Consider the following 8,268-nt stretch of genomic DNA (forward strand, 5'->3'; position numbering starts at 1 on the left):
TAATAGCCTAAAGTACGTGCATGAACACACAGAATTACACTATTTACCTTCTAGGAGCAGAAAAAATGCTGATAATGGCTTAAAAAAACGCTAGTGTGTATGAAAGTGGTTGTAAATCTCAGATATGAACAAAGCATATCCCTCTGTAGTGTGTACTTGCCTCTATCCAGAGTTGATTTACTAAACCTGGAGAGTGCAAAATCTGGTGCAGCTCTGCATAGAAAGTAATCCGCTTCTAGTGTTTGTTTTTGTTTTGTTTTTGTTTTTTTAATTTGGTCAGCTGGAGTGCGCAATCTGTTAGAAGCTGATTGGCTACCATGTACAGCTGCAGCAGATTTTGCACTCTCCAGTATTAGTAAATCAACCCCTAAGGGTACTTTCACACTGATCTGTAGCAAAAACGCATATGCACTTTCATCGCATTTTCAGTGTGTTTTTTACAGGACATGTGACTCAAAAACCGCAACGAAAATGCAACCTGGGTGCGCTTTCTTGCTGCTTTTTTTCATTCATGAGGAAGTGAGATTTTGGTGCTTTTTTTTTTTTTTTTTCCCCTCTCTCCCCCCCCCTTTTTTTTTTTTCCAGGATTTAAAAAAAAAAAAAAAAAAAAAAACCCACAATGGATCCATAGGATTACATGGGCAACATTTTTCTTTCCGTTTCAAAAAAAAAAAAAAATGCATGACCACAAATGGATAAGTGTGAAGCAGCCTTAGTGTCATTTCTGTCTGCTGCCTCGTTCCTATCTGCACAAGTCACTTCCGACACATTTTCCTGACACCAAAAAAAAAATGTGATGGGTGGGGGTCTCCATCACAGCTTGTGTTTGTTAGCCTCAGCTCTGTTGCTCTGTAAAGAGGGGTGTACCCCTTCCATCCAATCAGCTGTTTGAACTCTGCAGAGTGTAATTTCAGCTCTTCTTTTTTTCTGACAGCTCAGACAATCTTTATAAATTCTGGACTTTGAATGGCTGTAGATAATAGAGGGCAGCAGGTAAACAGATGCAACTTGGAACGCTGCGGCCAGACTGTAGTTTTCGCGTGGGTCACCCACAGTTTCTGTTAGACTTCTATAAGAGGGTGTATTTTTTTTGAACGTGCACCAGAGATACAAAACGCAGGACTTTTGGTGCGGTTTCAGAAAGTGCCACCTAACAGTCTATAGAAAACCGCAGGTAGACTGCGCTACGGCCAAACCATGCGTTGCAGTGTGAAACTGTCCTGAAGCTCAGAAATGCTGTGCAAAATCTGCACTCTGAACAGCTGTAGATAAAGGCTGCAGGTAAACAGGTACAACTTTTGTAGGAGGATTTGTTTCATCCCTGAGGCCAGCCACTGCACTGGGCAGGGTTTACAACCACTTCAAGTTTTCGCAGTGAAATGAAGCTTCTGGTGTTCGATTTTCTGCACCAGCCATTTATTTATTAGCCCTCCTCTACCACCCTCCCTAATCGCTGAATCTTCCTCTTCTGGGATCATTTTCATAAGATGTGCTGGGCTTCCCGTATTGTCCATATGAGGTGAAGGGTCTGCAGAGGAACTACATGTCCCATGATTCTGCGGAGAGGGGGAATGAGAGCGGTGATCAGGCTCACTGGCCTAGAGCAGTGTGCAAGAGTGACGATTGGACTTGTGAGCTACTTCTTCTGTGGCCACACGAGGGCAGTGTACACAGGAGACGGAGATCTTCTAGACTCGGGCTATCCTGCAAACACCAGGCAGGTAGTGTTGTGATTGGGATTCGAACCAAGCACCCTAGTGCTGCCAGGTAACCCCTTGACCATCATGCTGGGAACCTTTGGGTGACCTCACCGCTCTTGGAACTCCTAGCTATTCCTGGTGCTACCTCCTCTCCTCTGCAGCTGCCACTGGCTGAGACAGGAACATGTGACCAGAATGGGCTGAAAATAGGTAAGTACATCTTTCGTACACAGGTGAGTCAGCACTGGTGGGGGCATTTTTAAGATTTTCATTTTTTATTTTAGTTTTTTAGTTTTTAAATATGTATTAACACCTTGATGCCGATCACACGCAAATGTTCGGCGTCTGGGCCTTGATGCCAAGCGGCCACATGTTTGCGTGCCATTAGAAAATACATATGTGCTGAGAGCGTGCGCTCCCATCACATATGTCCGCTACTCCCGGAAAGGTCCCAATCTCCCATTTTGATCGGGTTCTTATCCTATCGTGTGACGGCAATCATGGCAGTCACATGACGCTAAAACCCCGCCCCCCCGGCTTCTAAAACTTAAAGGGCCGGGAGGCGCCGGCGCCAAGAGGTTAAAGTAAGCCTAAAGCTGACTTTAGAAAAAAAACAAACAGCCACTTACCTGTCCCAGGATCCCGCGGTGTCCTCCCTGCAGCCCGTTTCACCAGCGGTCTGGTGTTCCAGGCGCCGGCATCTTCAGTGTGGGCACCCGGGTGTGACAGCTTGCGGCTTCACAGCCGGGTGCGAGCAGCGCTGCGCTTTGTGAATGGCCCCGTAGTCTTCTGGGACCTGTCATGTGTCTCAAAAGACTACGGGGAGGGGTGGGTAGGAGGACAACTTCCGCTTCCGATTGCCTAGGCAGTGGGAGCGGGTACCTGTCAATTTCGGGTACCCGCTCCCCAAAGGTGCCAATCCTTAATGGCGAGCAGGGGACCAGTCTTTAACAGGTTCCTGCCCAGCCTATAGCCAGATGGCGGCCTGCAAAACCCTTCGTCCCTCCGGATGGACGCCATATGGCGTCCTTTCGGGCATGCGCAGTTTGCATGCCTGCAGCGCCGCGATCTGTCATCGGCCGTGTACCTCGAACACTGCCGATGACAGATCTGAGTACCGGCCCCGTTGCCGGTACCATGTGACCTGCTGTGACCAATCACAGCAGGTCACATGACCGTTGTATACAATGGATGGCTTCATTCATGCCATCCATTGTATACTAGTGTCTAGCTGTGAATGGTCACAGTGATCACATGCACAAGCTGGGCCAATCACAGCCAAGCTGTCATGCGATTAGCTGTGGCCAAATCACAGCTGAGCACAAAAAACAACTGAATGAATCGATGTCATTCAGGAAAATGCTTGCTTATAGCAAAGTAATTCTTTGCTATAAGCAAATTGTGTAAAAAAAAAAAAAAATACTGATCACTTCCCCAAAGTAGTACAATGTTACTATGGTAACATTGTACTACTTTGGTCATAGTGAAATATGAAAAAAAATAAAGAAAATAAAATAAATTAAAAATAAGAAAAAATTATATTATTTTCGTACTGTCACCAGTCAGTGTCCCTGATCACCGCCATGCCAGTTATATGAGGACGCTGTACTGCACTGGTGACCGTATGTAAAAAAAGTGAAAATAATTTTTTTAATTTTTCGAAAACTTATGACAAAAAAAAAATGCAACTTCAAAAAAACTCATCATGCCTCTTATGAAGTACGTTGGACTGTCTACTTTACAAAAAGGGGTCATTTGGGGGATATCTGTCCTGTCCTGACATTTGAGGGATATCTGTCCTGTCCTGACATTTGAGGGATATCTGTACTGTTCTGACATTTGGGGGATATCTGTCCCGTCCTGACATTTGGGGGATATCTGTCCCGTCCTGACATTTGGGGGATATCTGTCCCGTCCTGACATTTGAGGGATATCTGTCCCGTCCTGACATTTGAGGGATATCTGTCCCGTCCTGACATTTGGGGGATATCTGTCCCGTCCTGACATTTGGGGGATATCTGTCCCGTCCTGACATTTGGGGGATATCTGTCCCGTCCTGACATTTGGGGGATATCTGTCCCGTCCTGACATTTGGGGGATATCTGTCCCGTCCTGACATTTGGGGGATATCTGTCCCGTCCTGACATTTGGGGGATATCTGTCCCGTCCTGACATTTGGGGGATATCTGTCCCGTCCTGACATTTGGGGGATATCTGTCCCGTCCTGACATTTGGGGGATATCTGTCCCGTCCTGACATTTGGGGGATATCTGCACTGTTCTGACATTTGGGGGATATCTGTACTGTTCTGACATTTGGGGGATATCTGTACTGTTCTGACATTTGGGGGATATCTGCACTGTCCTGACATTTGGGGGATATCTGTCCCGTCCTGACATTTGGGGGATATCTGTCCCGTCCTGACATTTGGGGGATATCTGTCCCGTCCTGACATTTGGGGGATATCTGTCCCGTCCTGACATTTGGGGGATATCTGTCCCGTCCTGACATTTGGGGGATATCTGTCCCGTCCTGACATTTGGGGGATATCTGTCCCGTCCTGACATTTGGGGGATATCTGTACTGTCCTGACATTCTTGGCCCTCAAGAAATTAGATTGGCTGTCAGTACTTCAGGATTGATCAATATTCAGATATATCCCATAGTTTGTGAACTCTATAACTTTCTTACAAACTAAAAAAAGATACATCCTAATTTGGGTTATTTTCACCGAATACATCTTGGCCTAAATTTATGAAGAACAATTATTTATTTGCAAACTTTTATAACAGAAACAAAGGAAAATGTGTTTTTGTTTTTCAAAATTTTCGGTCTTTTTTTTTTGTTAGCAAAAAATAAAAACCCCAGTGATGATTAAATACCACCAAAAGAAAGCTCTAGTTGTGTGAAGGAAAATGATAAAATTTTAGTTTGAATGACAATTGCGCGGTCATACAACATTGTACCCAAAGTGTGAGAGCGCAGAAACCTGAAAAATGGCCTGGGCAGGAAGGGGGTAAAAGTGCTCGGTATGGAAGCGGCTAAAGTGGAACTTCCCCTTTTGGGTTAACTCTGCTTTAACTACCCTTTAGGAGGAGAATGCTTATCCTGGGCTATTCTCAGAGCTCTCTGGGCTCCAGCAGTTTTAGACTTCAATATATCTGCTTTACGTAAGAAAGAAAGCTTAGTCCTAGATCACACATTCCAATTAGGATCCTATGAATGAGCTGTAAGCAAGAACAACACATTTTCTTCCTTCAAATTTTATTTGACATACAAATTAATCTGCATTATTAAAGTGGATAGTTGCTAATAAACAAAGGTGGAAAAGTTTTCCTTGTTGTGACATCCATCTTTTCCCAAAATTGGGGAACAAAAAAAAAGGGGGAGGGGGGGGTGATCACTCTCTTTGGTCTAAGTTCACACAGGAAATGGAGACAGAAGAATATGTAACCGTGTGTTTTGGACATAGCGTTCTTCCTGCATTCAAAATGTGATCCTGCAGGAAAGTATTAAGTAGATATGGACCAAATGTTGTATTTGATGTTCAAACCCAAATCTAGCATCACCACAGGGTAACTTCATTCTGGACAACATCCAGCACTTCCTATCGGGTAGAGCAAGGATATCCTTTAACCCTCTCAGATGTTGTATCTGATGTTCAAGCCTAAATCTAGCATCACCACTGCGTAGCTTCATCCAGGACAACATCCAGAACATCCAGCACTTCCTATCGAGTACAGCAAGGATACCCTTCAACCCCCTCAGATGTTGTATCTGATGCTCAATCTCAAATCTAGCATCACCACTGGGTAACTTCATTCTGGACAACATCCAGCACTTCCTATCGGGTAGAGCAAGGATATCCTTCAACCCTCTCAGATGTTGTATCTGATGTTCAAGCCTAAATCTAGCATCACCACTGGGTAGCTTCATCCAGGACAACATCCAGCACTTCCTGCACTTCCTATCGAGTACAGCAAGGATACCCTTCAACCCCCTCAGATGTTGTATCTGATGCTCAATCTCAAATCTAGCATCACCACTGGGTAACTCCATTCTGGACAACATCCAGCACTTCCTATCGGGTACAGCAAGGATACCCTTCAACCCCCTCAGATGTTGTATCTGATGTTTAAGCTCAAATCTAGCATCACCACTGGGTAGCTTCATCCAGGACAACATCCAACTTTCCTGTCAGGATAAGCTAAGGATATCCCTCAACCCCCTCAGATTTTGTATCTGATGTTCAAGCCCAAATCTAGCATCAGCACTGAGTAACTTCATTCTGGACAACATCCAGCCCTTCCTGTTGGGAGTAGAGCAAGGATACTCCTCAACCCCCTGAAATATTGTATCTGATGTTCCAGCCCAAATCCAGCATCCCCACTGGGTAGCTTCATCCTGGTCAACTCCTGTCGGGGATCGGGCAATGATACTCCAACACCCATGGATTGTTGAATGCTACCATTGTGACGTTGCATGTAGCTGCCCTTGAGTGTCACCTATCCTGGTCAATGCTACAGCACTGATTGTGGGAAAATTTGGGCATACAGAACTCCCCCTATCAGCCACCAGAACAGGTGTCTCAATTGGAAGAGTGCACTATTGTTCATGTTTTGATGATGGGTGTTTTTCTTTGTTTTTGGTGTCAAGGATAGAGGTCAGCAAGACAGATAAGGTTAAGGCCAACTGACAGGAGTGAAATCATGGCGGGTTCTAACCATTTCCTACTTGGTTGGAGGAAAAAGGCTGAGAAGGTGGTGCAGAAAGGTTGGATATTGCTTGATTGAAGTTGGTCCTTCAGGTGAACACCATATCCGTTGATCACACACACACACATATATGGAGCTGCCCAGCTTACCACACATCATTCCTGGCCTTTGGAGAACCCTTGACAGTGAAAAAACTTCAGGCTGAAAGTCCCCTTTAAACACCTTGTTTGCAGAAGGCCCGTTAGCCAAGAACACCAGTTGGCACAAAGTCAGCCTTTTTGACTGGCAGGAGAGTGCTTTCCAGGCAGTGTGGAGACTAAGATTTGCTGTTTGCCTCTTTATATTAGAAACAACAAAATCACTAGTCTTCCATACCGACCAAGAAACTGATATCTGGATTTCAGCAACGATGGAGAGAGAAATATTTAACAGACCAGTAACATAGAAGATTACATGACAACATCAGACTAAACAAAGCCTTTTCTAGTGAATAGACCAAGAAAGATGATCACTTTTTTTTTTTCTAGGCCCCGATGCGGACTTACGGAACAGGTTTTTGCTCCATCAACATTTACTTTCCAAGCAGCACAAAAATATTTAGTTCCATCACGTTTGATATGCAGTCATATGGGAACTGTGCTGTTGTCCACAGCAAGTCACAACTGTTTCAGATTGTGGTACAATTTTGTCTTGAAAACAATCCTGCGGGAGTTGCCATTGATAACTTGATTTTGAAATTTCCAGTGCTCCTTGCCCTTTCTACTTTGCTAGGCAAGTCGAGAACCAAAAACCAGAATAATAGGGCCAATACTTGTTCTTAGGTCAATGACTCACAGTTGTGTCAACTTGATTTGAAACCATGGAAGCTTGTACCTTCAAGAGCAATGCCAGAGCTCCTATTCTGTTTACTTGGTAAGTAAGTCAATGATCAAAAACAACACTGTGGAGTCAATGTGTCATGTTCTTTGGCGATGACTCAGTTGTGTGAAGACTTGGATGGAAACCATGAAAGGTTGTGTCTTCAAGAGCAAGTGGCAGAGCTCTTATCCCATTTACTTGATAGGGAAGTCAAAGAACAAGAATGTATGGCCAGTGCTTGTTCTTGGTCAGTGACTCACAACTGTGTCAAGATGTGGATGGAAGGAAACCATGGAAGCCTGTGTCTTCAAGAGCAAGTGGCAGAGCTCTTATCCTGTTTACCTGATAGGTAGGTCAAGGATCAAGAACAGAAACGTGCCACCAATACTTGTTCTTGGTCAGTGGCTCACAGTTGTGTCAAGACTTGCATGGAAACCATGGACGCTTGTGCTTTCAAGAGCAGGTTCCAGAGCTGTTATCCTATTTACTTAATAGGTATGTCCATGACCAAGAACAACAATGTAAAGCCAATATGTCCTGGTCAGTGACTCACAGTTGTTTCAGGATGTGGATGGAAACCATGGAAGCGTGTGCCTTCAAGAGAAAGTACTGGAACTCACATCCTATTTACTTGATAGGCAAGTCAATGACCAAGAATGTGGAGTCAATACTTCATGTTCCTGGTCAGTAATTGGCAGTTGTCAGGTTCTGAATGGAAGCCTTTAGAGCTTGTGCTTTCAAGAGCAAATCATCAGTTGCAGTTCCCATGGTTCTTTCCTTAATGGATCCTTTTCCAATTAGCATTGATCTGGGTACAGAAGTTAAAGCTTAAACATTTTTAGCACCAATAACTTGTGGGCACAATAGGAAGGGAGTAGAAATCTCTCACCAATGAAGATAAATCCCTTGTTAGATAGTTGCCACCAAAATGGGGTTTTTTGTTTTTTTTTTTGCTGGAATCTTTTTTTTTTTTTTTAAAGTTCTATTCCTGTCAT

This window comes from Staurois parvus, unplaced genomic scaffold, assembly GCF_062004578.1.
Source record: "Staurois parvus isolate SC_StPar_1 unplaced genomic scaffold, SC_StPar_1.0 ptg002156l, whole genome shotgun sequence".
Lineage (NCBI taxonomy): Eukaryota > Metazoa > Chordata > Amphibia > Anura > Ranidae > Staurois > Staurois parvus.